At 37.6% G+C, this 20637-nt stretch overlaps 1 long non-coding RNA gene across 1 annotated transcript; it reads left to right on the top strand.

Moving 5' to 3' along the window:
• The first annotated feature begins 1887 nt into the window (after positions 1-1887).
• LOC105738777 lies at positions 1888-18778 on the top strand. The gene is made up of 3 exons (XR_001114629.1): positions 1888-2030; positions 3992-4127; positions 18473-18778. It is a non-coding gene; the product is annotated as an uncharacterized LOC105738777 (long non-coding RNA).
• The last annotated feature ends 1859 nt before the right edge of the window (positions 18779-20637 follow it).

Raw genomic sequence — 20637 nt, 5'->3', positions numbered from 1 at the left:
AGACATCTCAAGTAAAGATGCAAGTAAAGGGTTACTCTCCCTGTGTATATTCCTACAAGTTTAGACAGCTCTATCTCAAAAAAAGTTGTTTAACCTATCTACTTTTTCTTCATCTTTTCATTATCCACTTGGACAAGCTACTACTGTTTCTCATGTGGACCTCTGCAATGACCTCTAAGTGGTCTCTCTGTTTCTAGTCTTGCCATTCTACCATCTATTCTCCACACTTGCAGTTAATGCGTTACTTAAAAATTATAAACCACTGTCGAGTGCCTTCCCTCTACCATTAGAATAAAATACAAACTCTTTACTATCCTCTTAAAGATTTCCATATTCTGGTTTCTGCCTTCTCTTCTACTTCATCTCATTCTACATTTCTTACTAAACTCCAGGCACAATGACCTTCTTCCCATTCATCAACCAGGCCAAAGTCACGTCTAAATCTAGGGCCTGTGGAATTTGCTATATCCTTTGTTTAGAATGCTCTGCTCCCTATCTTGTCATTGCCAGGTCATCTTGTCATTCAGAAATCAGCTCCAGTCTCCAAAGGGGTCCCCAGTCATGTGTCATTACATTCTCTAATTTATTTTCTTTGTAGAACTTAAACTATATAAAATAACCACATAAACTTCTTTTCTAGAACAGAAGCTCCATGAGAGCTGAAAGCAAGGACTTTGTCTTTCTTATTCCCTGTCCTATTCCTAGGGCCTAGAACAGTGCCTGGCATACACTAGTAGGTGCTCAATAAAATATCATAAGTATAGACATATCAATGAGTATGTAGAGATATGTATTCACAAAAGTTCAAAAGATAGCTAAAATATCCTTGCTGTTTTTGTTGGATATGAAAATGTTTTAGACTTGCTAAAATTATCAATTGACATAGAGATAACGAAGGAAGCAAAAGACATGTAGTTTTTTGAGCTCTAAGCTTATGGAGCAGAGGCAGAGGTGGGGAAAAGCCTGTACATTCAAGTGACTAGAAAAGCAATCCAGCGCATGTGAGTGGTTTTGTTATTAGGATGGACGTGCCAGTCTCCCTATTACTGCATCTTCCTGCCAGCTGCCATTTCTCTGAGACATTAGAGTGTCAACTTGAAAAGGCTATGTTCCATAAATCTTACTTAAGGAGCCATCAATACTTTTTCTTTTAAAAAGTGAGAGTTTCAATTAAGTTTTAGGAAGTAAGGTTATCTTTTTGAGAAGTAAATAATATGTTAACATTGTGCTGGATTCTGAAAAGCTAAGTACATTAACTTGGAATGTGCTGAGCTGGTGGTAAATTGATATCCGGCCTGCAGTTGCCAGAGGAGAATTTTTGTCTTGTCTTCACAAAGAAGACAAGAAGAGAAAACGCAAGGGAGTCTGGGTCAATTAATTGCCTACCGGAGCACTGCCCTATCTATTTCGAGCAGGGAAAACTGAAGAGGGCTGACTGGTTTACTCTGTAAGTAGATTCTTGCTGGGGGAGCTCAGTTTCAAAATCCTAGAAACCATATGTGTTAGTTTAATCAGAGTTTGGCCCAGAGGAGAATTAAAATGAAAGGAAATTCCACAATTAGAAGGTGTGGAAGTAGAAAGCAGACTAAATCAAGCCTTTAGAGAGGCAGTGTGGGCTGGTGAGATTACATTCTTAGGGTGTATAATAGGCCAGGGTTTTTATTTCCAGATTCTTTCACTTAAGAGCTTCTATGTCTGAATTCTAGTGGAATGGAGGCCTGTCTCAAGCTTTTTTTATCCTCTATTGTAAGGGCCTCACCTTTGTCATTTTTACCTACAAATGCAAAAAGGGATAGTGCCAGGTTGGTGTGAGGTCTAAATGGAATTTTGTAGTAAAGGCCTGGACTAGAAGCCTAGCTTTAAAATAGTTTTCTTCTTCCTTTCCAGCATGTATTTCCTATTCTGTCTGGTTGGCTTGCTGCTAAAAACTCAGAATAGAGAAGAGAAGACAGTCTTGCGGAGGGTCAAAGGAGCCACCGTTGGTAGTTATTTGGGATCTTTGAGGAAACCCCTGCTAAAATAACTTGATTGTAAGTTATGGATTGTTTATTGCTAATTAACACTGACATGTAACTGTGTGCATGGAATGTGGCCCAATTAAGTGGAATGGAGCTAGGGCAGAGCCTGGCTGCATTCCCAGTATGATGGAGAGAATGAAGAGTTTAGAAACTGAGTTTAGAAGTTTTGGGGATGAATGTATTTTTAGTCTTAGGAAACCCAGCACTCACAACCTTGTGAGAGGAACGTATAAAAAAATAAAAGCAGCACACAACAAAAGACCCAACATCCCACCAATCAGCAATTAGAAAATGGTCTAGAAATGATTTTATTTTTCACATATATACTGGCTTCCTCTACCTCCTTTAGGAACTTTATTCCAGTGTTCATTTCTTATACCACCTTCTCTATTTTCCTGAAAATACAGGACTAGCCCTTCAATTTGCAAATGATTTAAAGTGTTCCATTTTCAAGGTACTGGGGATAAAAAGATGAATACACCCATCTGCACCTTAAGAAATTTAATCTAGGCAGGTAAAAATACATGTAAATAAATTGAATTTTATACAGCATTTTAAGTATAGTAATATAAGTATGCTCAAGGGATACAGATAGCGTTGATTAAAAAAACTGCTTAAACTCATGTGAAGTGGGTGAGGTGTTAAGAATGAGATCTTTAAATGCATTTAGGAAGAGAACTGTTGAGGCACTAACCAGCTGACTGATTGCTGTATTATATTTGGCATGATTTTCTTTATTTATTAGAGGATGGAAAGGCTACTTTAGTCTAGATTTGTTCTATTCATTTCTTAGACATAGCCTTGTTAAGGAAAATATGGAATTAATGATAATGTTGTATTTATGTAACTTCAAAATGTTAACTAGAAGATAAGCTTTTTAAAAAGAATGCCAGGGATATAAAATAAGTCCTTTTTTGACACAATAAGTAAAAATGATTATCAACTTGGTTTTTTACATGGTTGGTCAGCTTCCATTCTTGTTTGTACATAAGTCTTCTTTTTTGATCTATAATCAGAATGTGTTTTTAAAATGTACCAATCTATGATACAATTTCTTTTTAAAATGGACTTAAACCAGGTCTTCAGTGAGATGAATTTGTTCATCTAAGTGACTTTGAACTCTAATTTTTATGTAGTACTTTCACTGCATAAGCAGGGAGTTATCTGAGAGTGGTATAATGAAACAAAAATGATTATCTTAAATCAAAACTATGTGTTAATTCATGTTGAAATTAGAATTATCTTAGATTATCTAACTTAGATTATCTTAAATCAAAACTATGTGTTAATTCATGTTGAAATTAGAAGATTATCTTAGATTATCTAACTTAGATTATCTTAAATCAAAACTATATGTTAATTCATGTTGAAATTAGAAGAATTTGAAGCGAGTTCTTCTTTTTCCTTTTATGCTGTAATGGCTTCAGTTTAAATTATGTTATTCAAAGGGTACTGGAGCTTTCATAAATTATTCATTTGCAAAGATTTAGCTATTTCAAGCCACTTCCCCCGAAACAGAAGGGGTTGAGCAAAATGGTTTCTTTTTGCCAAAGCATTCATAAATATCCCTTTGCCTTACTTCCGCAACTAATTTGGGTGTATGTTAGTTTAAGGGACACTTATTTCCCACTGTCAGGTTTTCTCATTTAATATTTCCCCTTTCTAAAACAACTTGGGAATGAGCTTTTTCTCATTCTGATTATCACACAAATTCAGAACTGAGAGAAGAATTAATACTATATATCTGGAGATTTCAGCAACTCTGGAATCCTTCTATGCAAGCTAGTCTTTTCCTTAACATTTGTCATGTCATGTGTTTCAGGAGAAGCAATAGCTGTTTTCTTTTTATGTCTACCTCTGTAGGTATCTATAGCAATATGACTATCCTCTGAGATATTCTTGTTCATGTATTTTTGTTATTGTTAGCATGACTATAAATTAATTACAACAATTTCTAAAATTTGTATTTCTAGGGAGATTTTCCTTAGTCTGGACCAAACCTTCCCATTATTGGACACAGATGGTCAGCTAGTAATCAATCATCTATAATTATGCTTTGGAAAAACCTCATGAGCAAAGACCCTCAACTTGTAGTCAAAGCTACAATTTGTAAGTAATTAAGCAAAATTTATATTCTGCAATCTCTTTGAAAGATTAACTCGGTGATTGAAAGATTGCTTCCCTTCCTGAGACAAGTATTATTTAGAATTATTAAAAGAAAAATTTTAGACAAATTAAATTTAACAGAGTTTAATTGAGAGAAAAAAAAAGAACCAATTTACCAATTGGGCAGCCGTCAGAATCAGAACAGATTCAAAGACTCGGACTGCCACATGACTGGAGGGGATTTATGGACAGAAGAAGGAAAGTGGCATACAGGAAAGGAAGCTGAAGTACAGAAGCAACTGGGTTGCTTACAGCTCAGTGTTTGCCTTGTTTGAACGTGGTTTGGACAGTTAGCAGCCTATGAGTGGTTGAAGCTCAGCTGCTATGATTGGCTGAGACTCAGTTATTGTTACAGAGGTATACTCCTAAGTTAGGTTTTCAGTTTGCTTACCTACTAACTTAAGTTACAGTTCCTACATAAGAACTCAAGTATGCTAGTACAGGGCTTTCTCACACCAGATTTTCCTTTGATTTAACCATACAAATGATATTATTTATTGCAATATTTTCAAGCCTTGTTGCGTTTCAAATTGTGAGTCATTTACCCTTTTCCTTTGCTTCCCCTTTCCACGCTTCAAGTCCCCTAATTGCAGCTTCTGCCCTTGATTGACCTTGTGGTAAATAAGAATTAGAGCGAGGTGGAGGTGACGAATCAGACTGTGGGATATTTCTATAAGAATGGGTTGAGGAGAGCCACACTGGAAAAAGTAGTACGTTCATAAAGCAATGGCAAACAAAGCCAGAGAGCAAAGTAAGGAAGAGTAAATGGGTGATAAATGGAAGCAACAAATGTAGAAAACTAATCTTGCAAGAAATATGGTAATGAAGTTAAAGAGACCAAAGGGTAGTAGCTACAGAGTGTATTAGAAAGAGGAAAGACTGAAGCTAGGACTTGAACATGTTTACCTAGAAAGAGAAGTGAGTGAAAATCGAGAGATTAATGATACAAAAGAGATAGCATCATTGTGAAAAAACTCTTGGAAGAGATACAAGAGGGGAGATTAAGAACTCACCTAGGTGGGAATTGAACAATGAGAACTCATGGACACAGGAAGGGGAACATCACACTCCGGGGACTGTTGTGGGGTGGGGGGAGGGGGGAGGGACAGCATTAGGAGATACACCTAATGCTAAATGACGAGTTAATGGGTGCAGGAAATCAACATGGCACATGGATACATATGTAACAAACCTGCACATTGTGCACATGTACCCTAAAACCCTAAAGTATAATTAAAAAAAAAAAAAAAAAAAAAAAAAAAAAGAACTCACCTTAGCAAGGAAGCAGAACATCTTTTGAGAGACTACAATTAAGAAAGAAGTATGAAGATAGAGATTTTGATGGCTATGGTATTGGTGAAACACCAGTCTGGATTTTGCTGTGAAGGTACTTTTAAAGATGAATCAACATTCAAAGTAGTAGACCCTGAGTCGACCCATACATACATGTCCTATTGCTTCTGTTTCTGTGGGGAATCCTGACTAATGCAGAGGTTCAGGATGAAGTGGAAGGGTTTTGAAGACGCTCAGGTTAGTCATATCAACCTTTTGGTTAAATGAGAGACTAACATATGTGATGAAAGTGAGGAGTGGGCTTAAAAGTAGAGGTTTCTAAAGAACCTTTAAGTGGGCACCTGAGACTGTGACTTCTTCCAGAAAAGGGAGTCTGTCTTATTTATTTTATATCCTAAAATCATGTGCAATAGTTGGCATTTTGAAAGTGCTCAACAAATGCTTGCTGTTTATCAAATAAGCTGAACGAGAGGCCTGGAAGGGTCCAGTTAAGACTAGATTCTATGAATTTATTATGGTGAACAAATTACCATGGCTCTGTAACATTTGTGAGAATACAAGTTCTCTGGAAGTACGGACAGAAAGAATAGACCATGGGAATCAGCACTATGAGAACTATTGAGGGTCAGGAGGTTGAGAACAACCAGCGTGACAACCAATGAACTATGAACTAAGAAAGTAACTGTGATGCCCAGGCTGAGTTGAAAAGAAAAAGGAGCTGCACTGGGATTATTGGTCTGGGAGAATAGGAAGGACAAAATGACTTAATGAAGACAGGAAGACTGTTTAGTGGGAGACGTGGGGTAGAGAAATGGGAAGAAAGGACATGTCCATTAATTTCATAACCCTCAGGATTTTGGTGGCAGAATAGTTCTGAATGGGAAAAGTGGGTGGGGGAGAAATATTGTGATTATTTTCAGAATATATTATTTTTCTATTTATACATATCTTAATTCCTTAATATATAATCCCTTAAAATATATAATATATAATTTAAGAAGGTTGTAACAAAGAAAAAATACAGTCAGTTCCTGCATAGCATTTCCTACTTTAATTATGAAAAATTATGGAGAGTGGCACATCTAGCACTGGCAAGCTAGTTTGTTAGGCTTTAGGTCTTTATATACTCCAAGCAGCTATTGAGTATAAAGAGCACTGAAGGTAGAAGTAGAAGATCTTGGGCTGAACACGGTGCCTCTTGCCTGTAATCCCAGCACTTTGGGAGGCCGAGGCAGGTAGATTACTTGAGGTCAGGAGTTTGAGACCAGCCTGGCCAACATGGTGAAACCCTATCTCTACCAAAAATTAAAAAAAAAAAATTAGCCAGGCATGGTGATGGGCACCTGTAATCCCAGCTACTTGGGAGGCTGAGGCAGGAGAATTGCTTTAACCTGGGAGACCGAGGTTGCAGTGAGCTGAATTGTACCACTGCACTCCAGCCCGGGCGAGACTCTGTCTCAAAAAACAAAAACAAAAACAAAAACCTTGGTATAAGCCCGGTCATCTGCTAGATGAATGAACTTGGGCAATTTACATAATCTCATAAAGGTGTTAACTTACAAAAGTTTAATGGTAATACCTTTTACTATTATTGTAAAGATTAAGTGAAATGTACAAATGTTCTTTTCAACTTTAAAGTTTAAATGCTAAGTAATATTTTATAAATATTGATTAGATATATTACTGTTCTTTGAGAGACATTCCACTTGAACAAGATGTTTAAGGGTTCAATTTTAATTATAAAATGGCATAATTAAAATGTCTTCCAGTTTATTAGTTTAACATATTTAATAATTGCTCATATTTGACAGAACATTATCTATTTAATCCAAAATACAGACTTAAATGCACCGTAGTGCACCTTAAATGTTGTGACTTTCCTTGTTTACAAGGGGATAATTCTTATCGTTTGTGTTGTTACCAATCCCCAAGGAGAGCAACAGAGCAGATTTTTGTGTGTGTGAACTTACTTTCAATAAAATAAATTCCTAGATGTAGAAAAGTAATTATAAATTGTATATACTCTGAATACAACTAAAGTTAACCAAAAGGATTCATTTCATATTAGAGTTTATGCTAAACATAAAGAAAAAATACTATGCAATTACACAATCTATGTAATTATTTTCTCACTAAATGTTAATTTATTTTTCTACAATTAATGCTTTAAGTCCTGAGATCCAAGCTGTTTATTGAATTCCTAGACTGGTATTAAAATTCTACCCAGAATTTACACGTCTTAACTTGAGTGTTGAGTCTCTGTGTAATCAATATAACATTTGGTATTAAAATATTTGAACAGTTAATACCCATCATTTCCTGTACCTAAGGTGATATTTAATGGATTGTACAGTATGAGTCATGACACTGTGCAACAAGAATCCTTTGGACTTTGGACTCTTACAGAGGAAGAAACTCTTTCCATCAACATGGCTTTAAATGACCCTGATGCTCTGGCCTCATTATCACAGAAAGCAGAACTCATATCTTGGCAGGACACAGGAAAGAGAATGAGAATGTAAGAACAGAACATTCAGGTTAGAGAGAAAAAGAGAATTTGGGATGCTTGAAGTCATTTCTGAGAGTATTAGGATATAAACTGGGCTGCTGCAACAAACCCCCTTCCCAAAAGACGGGGGTTTAAATGAGGTAGAATTTTATTTCTCACATAACAGAGAGCAAGGTAGGTGAGCAGTTCAGGGCAGGTGGCATGTCCTGCTCGATGAGACCATCTAAGGATCCTGGATACTGGGACAGCTTTGCCATCATCCATCATCAACATGTGACTTCTTTCTCTAGATCTCAAGCAGCTCCATTAGATGTCCGATTTCCCAGCCATCAGGAGGAGGAAAGAGGGAATGAAGAACAACCTTCTTCCTATGGGTGTGACCCAGAGGTTGTTCCTGTAACTTCTATTCACATCTGCTTGTGTAGAACTTACACAGTCATACTGAACTGCAAGAAAGATTGGGCAACATAGTTTATAGCTGGGAGGATTTATGCCCTGAAATTGATGGTGTCATCTTTTCATCTTCCCTCTCTCACAATTAGCATGTAATCTGTAACTGAGTTTGAACAATCCAACTTCCAAATGATTTCCATTATTCTCCATATTCCTAATAACACTCTAGTCTAAAGCATCCTCATCCTTGCCTGGCTTACTACCATAACCTAATTGGTCAGCGTGCTTCCATTCTTGCCCCACCAAGTCATTTCTGACACCATAGCTGCTAATTCTTAAGAATAGAAACCAAATCATCACTCTTCTTTAAGGCCTTTGGTGTCTATTTCCATAGAATAAAATCCATACTCTGCACCATGAGCCATAAGACCTGGCAATGACCTGGTTCTAGTCTACCCAGTGCTATCCTTGCACCATGCTTTCCACCAGTCACTATGTTCTGGCCTCTCTGGCCTCCACCTTTTTCTAGAACACATTGATCCTTTCCCCACCTCAGGCCCTTATCCCTGCTATTCTTCATCCTGTAAAGGTTTTGCTGGGATCTCCGTGTGGCTGGCTCACCCTCATCTCTTGGCACTCAGCACAAATGTCATCTATTTTGAGAATCTTTCCTGACTGCCCTTTGTAAAGCAGCATGTCTTGTTCCCAGTGACTCTTTATTGCATTACTTTATTTATTTTCTTCATAGCATTTATTAAATTATATAATAATCCTGTTTATTGATTGATTGATTATTTAATTTTCTCCTTTCATTAGAAAATAATCCTTAGGAGGGCAGTTTCTTTGGCTTATCCTGATTCTCAGACTCTGGCACATAAAAGGAACTCAAAAGATTACTATTGAATGAGTGACTAAATGAGTTAGGTACACTTTATATATTTCTTACAATAAGAATCTGGTGCCCATTGTGGGAAAACCAGGTAAAAGGAACCTTACATAGATTTGCCTCCACTAGCTTTACTTCTGACTTGGGTGTACTGCATGTTACACCTAAGCCATGAATTTATCAACCTCAGATGATGTTTCAAGTTTTAGTCATTCTCTGTAGTAGGTTGAATGGTGGTCCCTAAAAGTTGTGTTCATGTCCTAATACCCAGACCCTGTGAATGTTACTTTATTTGGAAGGAAAAGTCTTTGCAGATGTAATTAAGAATCTCAAGATGAGATCATCCTGATTAACTGCATGGGTCCTAATCCAATGACAAATGTTCCTGTAAAGGCAGAGGGAGATTTGAGCCTTAGAGGAGAATGTCATGTGAGGACAGAGGCAGAGATCAGGGTTTTATGGTCACATCCCAGGAATGCCTGAACCACCAGAAGCTGGAAGAAGCAAGAAAGGATTCTCCCTTAGCGCCTTCGGAGTGAGCATAGCCCTGCTGATGGCTTCATTTCAGACTTCTGGCTCCCTAAACTTTGAGAATAAATTTCTATTGTTTCAAGCACCTGAATAATCTTTAATATAAACAAGTCCCAAATATTACAGGGACTATACTAACAAATAATTTGTCGTTTACCTGAGATTCTAATTTAACTGGACATTCTGCATTCTTACTTAGTAAATCTGACAATCTTACTATAATCCTAGGACTATTTGAAAATGAAGAATTGACTGGGAATGATGTAGCGATTCTGCCAAGTAAGAACTGGCATCAAATAAAAAAATCAATATAAGTTAAAGTAAGTGAAATTGATATCACAGAAATTTTAAATATGCTATAAAGTTCTAAAATTTTTCCCAGAGAAGTAACTAAACAAAATGCCTAGAATTATAATGGATTTTAACATTTTAAATCTGATGTAAATCTTAGAAAATTTGTTTCATGTGACTGTAGAAAATAAGAACTAAAGTCCATCTGATCTTGACTTAATTTTTAGAAATCTCTAGAGAATTAAGATCAAATTTGGGACTGCATCATATTTCTATTACCAGCAGTTTATTAGATTCAGCTTGAAAACAAGGAAATTAAAACACAGGAGTTAAAAAAAAATTAGACTGAAAACAGCTTTTCATGAGGCACTTTAAAAGACGATCTTCCCCAAGGGCCTGCAGGTGTTTCTAGAAATGAGCAAGGAACCTCTAGAAACCCATTTTTCCTTCATATGCCTCAGGAGCAACTAAGACCACCCATGAGGCAAGATTCTGTTTTCCCGTTTAAATTTTGCATTCTTAATGTTTATAATCACTATCTTGTTTCCCCTTGTGAGGAAATATCATGCAGGCTATTAAATAAGTAATTAAATCCATTTTAGGATGAGTTGAACAAGCAAATAGGGTGCGGAAAGGAAGGAGGAGAGACAGAGGGGAGAGAGGAGAGAGAGAGACAGAGAGAGAGAGAGAGGGAGAGAGAGAGAAAAGAGAGAGAGAGAGAAACAGAGCAACAACTCACCCCCCAAATCTGTGTGTTTCCTTAATGAAAGCCTAAGTAAATTGGGTAGATTTCACGTTTCTCACAAACAAGAATCAGGTGTCTGTGGTGGGAAAACCAGGTGAACCTTCTGCAGAGAGTTTCCTCTCTTGAATTTATTTTGGACTTGGGTGTACGGAATGTTACACCTGAGCCAAAAACAACCTCCCTTCCTCCCTTGCAATTGAAGAATTTAGATTCTGTAGGAAGGAAAGAGCAATAGAGACAAAAGAAATAAAGAGGGAGCCCTGAGTGTGAGTTGGAGGTGGAATGCATGTGAGGTGCATGGGCAGCTGGGGGCAGTGAAGAGGGCAGAGACTTTTTAAAGAGGCTGTCACAGGAGAAAAACAGAGAATTTGAAAATGACTTCCCACCAAAGACAGAGTAATACAAGTCGCTGATCAGTCCAAAAGGAAGTTTCTGGAGGATCTGATAGTTATTCATTAACTTATTCCTCAATTATGAATTAACTACTTAGTGTCATTGATTGTGCTAGATGCCAGGGTTTCTCCAAAGAAACAGTTTGTCTTTATTTGAAAGAGTGCAGTATATAGAGAAGAGAAAGATGTTAAAAAAGAAGTACAATAAAGACTAAATGCTATGATAACAGAAATGTTTATAGTGTGTAGGAAACACACAAAAGGGAGGGAGGGAGCGAAGTGGAAGTGGGTATCAAAATCTTTATAGAGTTGGTGCCTAGGTTAAACTTTGATGATTTATTAGATTAGGGAAAGCTGTTCTCTGAGGTTAGGCACGGGTTTTAAAGGAGCTAGTGAAGATTCTGAGATTATTCAATAAAATAATCATATTTATGAATAGCCACCCTTTATCAAGTGCCTTCTACATGTCAGGAATTGTGTATACATTACGTTAAATCTTCACAATCACCTTTTGAGGAAGGGATTCTTATCCATGTTTTACAGATGTGGATACTTACGGTAATGGGTATGAAGAATTATATAGGTTAACACAGTGACCGAGCTCAAAAACAATCTTGAGTGCCATGTTTTCCATCTTGCCTTTCTGCCTGATTATTAGAAAGTACATATATTAATAATTGTTCTGAAGTGTGTCCTACTTAAAGTATTGAGGATTTGATAGTTAAATTTCAGTTGTTTCAATGGAGAGAAACCTATTTCCTGATAAAAGCAAAAGTTGATAGTCTCTGCTTTTAGTGGCTGTGCTCTACACCAGAGCCACGTACTCTGTGTAACATTCAAGGCCAGCTTTCACTGAAAATCTCTTAATTGAAATACAGTTATCAGAGAATGCAGTGCTTTGACTTAGCACGCAAACCAACAACATTATGTTTAGAACCCACTGGTGTAAACTGATTTGGTATTTAGGTGTCCTTCTATAACATCTGCCTTATGTCTTTAGGAGATGGCTTCTATTGGTGTCTTTTACATAGAATGACCATGGGTCAGTCGGGGCAGCTGCTCTAGAATGTGCTTTAGTGGAGTGCTCCTTAAACTTTAATGTGCTTTTTGGTCCCCTGGGGACCTTCTGAATCTGTGGGTCTGAGGTGGGGGCTGACATTCTGCTTTTCTCAATATGGAAGCTCCCACGTGGTGCTGGCGCTGCTGACCCACAGACCGCATTTTGAATAGCAAGGGTTTAGAATAAATGAAGGCGATCTGCCTTGATTCCACAGTGCCATAAGATGTAAACAATTTATTAGAAAATAATTATTGGGTGCCTGCATTGTGCATGTACTGTGCAAAACACAAGATATGTTTATGAAAAATTACAATCTCTGCCTTTTAGACACTTGGATTCTTGATGTGCAGCCCTGAATGTGGGGTGGGGTAAGGAGGGGAAAATTATTATTTTTGTTTGCATTGTGTCACAAGTTATAATGAGTAACTTTGTTTGTAACTTAAGATTTTAAAAAGTGACTTTTAAGAGTATCTTACATTGTAGTAGGGAAGAGAAACAACAGGCAACATGTTAAGGCAATATTAAGTGTTACTTTGAGAGCGGGGTGGGGAAATCTCACTCCAGGACTTTTAATTTTATTCTAAAACAAATGAGGACCCAGTCAAAGTTATTTTCGGAGTTAATGGGGGACATGATTACAGTCTAAATAATAGTTTAGATTTTAAGTGTTTTCAGCACAAAAAATAAGTATGTGAGGCAATGCATATGTTAATTAGCTCCATCTGGCCATTCCGTAATGTATGCATATTTCAAAAACACCGTGTTGTACACAATAAATATACACAGTTTTTGGTCAATTAAAAATAAATAAAAATAAAATGATAATTTAGGTTTCAGATTGATATGCAAGATCTTCAAATCAGGTGAAGGAAGGTGATCTTCCTTCCTGGAGGCAGGAAGAACAGTTTATAGTTTATTACTATAAATGTGGGAAGTAGAGATTGAAAAAAGAGGGTGGATTTGAGAAGACAGAATTGGCTAGTAGTAGTTTGTATATAGGGAATGAAGAAAAGAGACACGTCCAGATGACTCCCAGTTTTTTGGTTTGGGCGGTTGAATGGATGTTGATCTCATTTATTGAACAGCAAGCATAAAAGGAGGAGACTTTGTAGTGTGAAGTGGGAATGGCCCTTCGAAGTTAAAATGTCCAGTGGATTATTGGAGATAGAGTTGTAGGATTTAGGACAGGTGCCTGGGCTGGAAATAATAGACTTGGATGATGATTGAAGCTCTGACACTAGTTAAGATCATCCAGGGAAAACATCTATTGTTGAGGCTTTTAAGCTAGATTCCCAGAGAGTACACATATGGGCTTCAATGAGTACTGCACCCTTACAGTTTGTATGAAAATTTTAACTTAACATTTACAGCTTGTATGAAAATTTTAAGTTTCATATTCATTTTTTTTTTTTCTGGAAATAATGGTTCGAAGGTTTCATGACTCTCAGAGGGGTCTTTTGCCCTGAGAAGTTTAAGAGCCACTAGAATAGAATGCGAAAAGAGATGAGTACTGAACCTGAGACACCAATAGGAAGGTGTGTTAAAAAAGAAGAATCACTAAAAAGAGAACTACCATTTGAACCCATAATCACACTACTGGGTATCTACCCAGAGGAAAAGAAGTTATTATATGAAAAAGATACTTGCACATGCATGTTTATAGTAGCACAGTTCACAGAATCCAAAAATGTGGAACCAGCCCAGATGTTCATCAATTAATGAGTGGATAAACTGTGTTGTGTGTGCCACACACACTCACACACACACAATGGAATACTACTCAGCGATAAAAAGGAATGAATTAATGACATTCTCAACAACCTGGATGGGATTGGAGACCATTATTCTAAGTGAAGTAACTCAGGAATGGAAAACCATACATTGTATGTTCTCACTAATATATGGGAGCTAAGCTATGAGGATGCAAAGGCATAAGAATGATACAATAGACTCCGGGGACTCGGGGGAAAAGGTGGGAGGGGAGTGAGGGATAAAAGACTACAAATCAGGTTCAGTGTGTACTGCTCGGGTGATGGCTGCACCAAAATCTCACAAATCACCACTAAAGAACTTAGTCATGTAACTGAATACCACCTGTTCCTCAAAAACCCATGGAAATAAAAAATTTTAAAAAATTAAAAAATAGGCCGGGCACGGTGGCTCATGCTTGTAATCCCAGCACTTTGGTAGGCCGAGGTGGGCGGATCACGAGGTCAGGAGATCGAGACCACGGTGAAACCCCGTCTCTACTAAAAATACAAAAAAATTAGACAGGCATGGTGGCGGGCGCCTGTAGTCCCAGTTACTCGGAGAGGCTGAGGCGGGAGAATGGTGTGAACCCGGGAGGCAGAGCTTGCGGTGAGCCAAGATCGCGCCACTGCACTCCAGCCTGGGCGACAGAGCGAGACTCCGTCTCAAAATAAATAAATAAATAAATAAAAATAAAAGTAAAAAAAAAAAGGAGAATCAAAGTCTCAGAATAGAATCTTGGGGAAATGTCAATGCCAGGGAAACCTTAATAGGTTTCGCCAGGCTCTGCAACTTCAAATGCCTCTTACATTTTCCCACATTCTTCCTGGTATAGATTCTGGGGAAAGAAGGGCCCAGGGTCTGGAGGATTTGAGTCACAAACACTGATGGGGCTTGGGAGAGGAAATAACAAATCAGGAGTGACAAGGTGGGACTAATGAAGAGGAATAGTAAGTGTTTAGTTGAACTTCAGGCCTAGGGCTTTTTGGAGGTTCTTCTTAGAATTTTCTTAAGCCTAAAAATTTCTAGTTTCATCTTTGGTAAGGAAAATAAACATACTTCCTTCAGTATAAAGAATTCTTGTCCATGGAACACGTACCTGGCTTTTTATTCAGTTGGCTATATGGAATAAGATGAAAGGAGAGTCCAGCATTAGCTTTATCTGGTAAAATTAAGATAAAGCATCAAATGCCCTTTGAAGTACAAATAGAATATTCATTTCTGATTCATGTTTCTTGCAAATACCTTATGTTTTGGAAGGCTTTCACACACCAACTGGGCTAAGAACAACTCCAGCTTGATCCTATGTCTGTTTTTTTATTTTTTTAATTTTAGCACTTAACACTATCAACACCTTTGTTCTCACAACTCAATTTTCTGCTTATTTTTATAGGTTTAGAGCAGAAACTTAGGAACTTTGTTATAGTGCTAAAGAAATAGATGATACTGTAATCAGGACAGGGAAGACACAGGGCAGACATAGAGCTCTCTATTACTAATAGATTTGTGTCTTGAGTGTTTACTTGGTGGCCAAATACTGTGTTTCAACCCTGGCAGGTCATCTTTATATTGTTAATTGCATTAGTTTTCTATTTCTGCATAACAAATTACCCACAAGCCTGGATTTTAAAATAAGCAGTTATCTCATGTAGTAGGCCTTAGTTCCTCATGATGTAAACTTCGTTATAAGGTTGTTTGAGTGTCCTCATGACATGGTGGCTAGCTTCCTCCAGATCGAGTGATTTAAGAAAACGAGATGGAAGCCTTGATGTCTTTTATGACCTACCTTGGAGGTCAAACACTATCATTTCTGCAACATCCCATTGGTTATACAAGTCTGTTCTGTGCAATGTGGGAGAGTACACAGGGCATGAATAGGAGGCAAAAGAGGCATACCAGGAGGCAGAGATTGTTGGGGACCATTGTGGAGGCTGGCTGCCACCGTAATGAAAACTATTTTCCCAAATAAGTATTCTCCTGGACAACTGAGATCATGAATTCCATTACAGCTATCTTATCACCAACATCACCAAGTATGCTACTTTAGGGGTATTCCAAAGAGCTGCAAAATCACTCCAGAGACACAGGTAGGTCTAGAAATAAAGATACTGTCAATAATATCACTTCAGTTATGAAGAACACAGTGCCTATGAATTTTTACTTCTGTTTTAAACGCATCCAGTGGCCTCTAAGTTGAGGACTTTAGGTCTCGTTGTGAATCAGCTTTAATGGATGGTAGTGCCAGGTAAAGTTGGGGTTCAGCAAAATAGTTAGCAAATATGTTTTCAGTAGATTGAACTTGGATAGGTACCAGTTGCTTTTAGTCAAGAATTTCTCCCCAGGAGGATTATGCCCTTGTTTCATGGAAAACAATTGCTCCATCTCCTTCTATTCCATACAACCTATAAAAGGCTACTCTATGAAAAGCATTCATGTACAAAGAGTTTCATGATCCCTTAAAATGTCTTCCCTGTTTCCCTTCCTTTCCTTTTGGGCATCCCCAAATGCCATTCCTTATTTAAATATTATTAAATTCTAGGATAACTTGTGCCAAATTGTAAACTTGGAATTAATATAGGTTGGGAACTTCATAAGATGCCTTTTACATGTCCCATTGGAGATTAATGAGGATGTGAAGCACCTAAGGGAAAGTCAAAATAGGATGCGATATAGATCAGGTTAGACCTTGGTCCATAATCTGTCTCCTGCAGCTCCGTTTGGCTGCCTGAAGGGAGTTACTCCATGTAGTGAACATGAGAATCACTGCCAGGAACCAGGGACAGGTATGGAGATCTTTCAAACTGAGTTAATTTCATCTTTCTGGATTCAGAGAAAGAAGTTGGCCTGAGAGTGTGTGGGGAGAGAAGTTGTTTTTGGAGATCACTGCTAGCTTTTATGATACTGGGTATTAAGGAATATGCTTTTGAAATTTAGACAGGAATAGTGGCTATGATCTTATTTTAACTTTCTGTTCTGTCAAATAATTTAAGTGATAGTTATATTTTAGAGCAGTTTGATTTTACCACCTGAGGAATAAATCAAGAAAAAGGGAAAATTTTAAATGGGCTATGTAGGGGGATAGCAGGCTTAACTAAATCATTAGCACTCTAGTGACTGCTTGTATTGATTCTGGAAAGTAAAGATGCAACTAAATTCACGTTAACTTCAAATTATTACCCAGAAATTTATACCTGTTTTTATATCTTTATTGACAAAATAATGCAAATGTGCCACTTAAATTCTAATGGGGACCTGACTCCTTTTTCAAGGAAATTACTGCTTATTTTGTGGGTAAAATTTGTGTGCAATTCACAGAATACATTGCCTTAGTAATTATTATGGCATATGGATAAAGTAGAAAAGTGGGAATCACGAGTGGTCCCATCTGGACCTGTGGGCCATTTAATCAAGGTCACATGTTATGTGACGACTAAATCTGGAAGTACAATTAGTAAATAGCCTTGATGTCCAGTTTTCTTCATACCATTAGACTGGCCATTCATTTATTCATTTTTAAGATAGGCAAAATATTAATATCCCTGATGTCTATTTGAGTAAACTAAATAATACTGCAGTAACAAGCAATTCTCAAATCTTATTGGTTTAAAAAGACCAAGGTTTGCTTTTTGCTTAGCCACATGTCATTCACAGGTCTGCATGGGTTTAGATCAATGTCACTTTACTCCATGATACAGACTGATGGAACAAAGTCTGTTTAAGATATTGCCTGTCTTAGGACAGAAAGAAAGGAAAGCAGCGGGAATCCATGAGCTTGCTTTTAAAGATTTTGCCTGGAAGTGTGTTACTTGAGCCCATATTTCGTTGGCCAAAGCAGGTCACTTGGCCAATCCTGGTTTCAAAATGCAGGGATGTACAATCCTCACTTATAGAGGGGCCCTGCAAGCACCCAGGCAAGCCCACTATCACTAGGGTGGGGAAAGATAATTCTCTAGGGAAGGCAGCAAATACATGAAACACTAATACAATCCACCAAACTCACTCAAGGAGTATTTGTAATGAGACTAGCATAAGATGTAAATGTGATAGTGCTTGTAAATTTGTGAGAAAAAATTATAGAGCACCGTATTTATGTCATTATTGTTATTAGTAGTAATAGACTGATAGTAATATATAAGGAACCATATGAGTTAAATATTTGTTGAATGAGAAAGCATAAGACAGTAGCTTTAAAGAGACTGTTGTCTAGAAGGGGAGATAATATATGTGCAAAAATACAAAAAAGTGCTAAAAGACAATTATAAAACTTTATGATAATTCAACAGAAGAAATAATTTCTTTTATAATTGGAGAATTTTGGAATCATTCAGGTTAGTCGGGTACATTGAACCTTTCCCCAGCAATGCTCAATGGCTAAAAACCAGCTGCAGGCTTGTTCAGGTGACTAATGATTTAATGCATTTCTGCACTTTTGAACCTAGGACATTTCCCAGGATTGGACGAGGCTGGTAAGGTGAAAGAGTAGAGGCCTGAAGATTCCAGAGAGCTAGTGACAACATCACTGAAGTGGTTGAGATCCACAGTGTGTCAGGAGGTGTTTCTAGAGAGGTACAGTAGATGGGAAATGAGAGGACAAGAATTCAGTAAGCTCCTTAACCTCCTGCCTCATTTATCAAATGGGTCTGATGAAAGTGATATATGTGAAAGCACCTGGCATAATATTGGTCAGATTGTGGTGCTTGATGATAGAATGGTGCATAAATAAATAAACAGAGGCTCTCAATCAATGTTGGGTGAATGTGAATCTGAAAAGGGCCTTTACTGAGTGGGATAATAAAGAAGGACCAAAGGAACAAATAGCATTGTAAATGAGACCAGGGTCAAAGAATTGAGCTAGCGGAAGGAATCAATAGAAGGTCATGGTCATTGCAGACTTTTTCTCTTACATATTAGGACCTCTCTTAACCTAGCTCCTCCTGTTTCACTGATGCTTTTTATTCCCTCCATGAATCTTACTGCAAATAAATCCAATGTGTGCATATACTGCACACTCACGATTAGGAGACTAGTCTCTAGCAATCTGTGACACGTTTGCTTTCCTCTTTTAAATCTGTCTGCTTACAGAAAGCATGGCATTTTCCCCCAAATCTGTTTACATCAGTTGCACCTGAAATGATGTAATTTAAATAATACATAAACAGATAACATATAAATGCAAAAAGAAGAGAACATTGTTGCCATGAAAATTTGAGTTGAATGATGTGTAGAGGTGCAATAAAATTTAATTGCTAAAAATATTGCTCTCCAAGTAGACGTGGGCGAGAAACATTGAGGACTGAAAAATAATGTTGGCCAGGCGTGGTGGCTCACACCTGTAATCCCAGCACTTTGGGAGGCTGAGGCGGACAGATCAGGAAGTGAAGAGATCGAGACCATCCTGGCCAACATGGTGAAACCCCATCTCTACTAAAAATAGAAAAATTAGCTGGGCATGGTAGCACATGCCTGTAGTCCCAGCTACTTGGGAGGCTGAGGCAGGAGAATCGCTTGAACCCGGGAGGCAGAGGTTGCAGTAAGCCAAGATCGCGTCACTGCACTCCAGCCTGGCGACAGAGCAAGACTCCATCTAAAAAAAAAAAAAAAAAAAAAAAAAGGAAAAGAAAAAAAAAAAAGAAAACTAATGTTGAAGCTCTCTACACTTGCTTTCTCCCCAGCCCCTGCATGGTAGAGCATCATAGAGAGGATAAAACTGTGGACTCTGGAGCCAGACCTGCCAGGATTGGAATCTGGCTTTACCCAGTTGGCAGCTGAGTGACCCTCAGTGCCTCAGTTCCTTATCTGTAAACTAGGGATAATCCCAATCTCATTAGGTCATTATGTGGCTGCAGTGACTTCCCTCACAAACTATTCGGGGTTAGGGAAATTTCACAGGTTAAGGGCATGGTGCTCTATAAGAGTCCTCTCACTTTAAACACCAGCCACAGGCTTGGTGTCCTCAGAGCCCCCTGGCTTCTGATGAGCTGCCTAGAAATTGGGGGTTTCTACTGTCCAATCAGCCTCAATTATTTGCTAGAATAATTCACAGAACTTAGGAAGGTGCTGTGCCAACATAACTTGGAGATATTTCAGGTTTGGTTCCAGCCCACTGCAATAAAGTGAGTCACACAAATTTTTTGGTTTCCCATTGCATATAAAAATTATGTTGACACTATATCATAGTCTATTAAGCATATAATAGCATTATGTTTAAACATGTACATACCTTAATTTTAAAAATATTTTATTATTAAAACATGCTAAAAATCATTTTCCTATGAGAAAATTAATATTGAAATTCATTTGCTGTTACTACACATACTAATATTATTATAGTTATTCAGGTCACTGATGCCTGTAGTAATAGTAATCATGGCATCATTATAATAATGGTGAGTATTGAAAGAGATGGTGAAAATGCTGTGAGCTGGTAAAATTTGATGGCTAGTAATATTTTTATCTTGTTTTCATTGTTTTTTTAAAAAATAGGTTGTATAATATTTGTTATTCAGTGATGATTTAATATAAATTAATAGCTAGCACTTATTGACTGTAAGATACATGCTGGCTTCTATTCCCAAAAAGACTAAGACGGAAACCCTAATACCTA

Source organism: Nomascus leucogenys, chromosome 9, assembly GCF_006542625.1.
Source record: "Nomascus leucogenys isolate Asia chromosome 9, Asia_NLE_v1, whole genome shotgun sequence".
In the NCBI taxonomy this organism is placed as follows: Eukaryota; Metazoa; Chordata; class Mammalia; order Primates; family Hylobatidae; genus Nomascus; species Nomascus leucogenys.
Note: the sequence above shows the minus strand (reverse complement) of the source record. Positions and strands in the feature narration are given on the sequence as shown.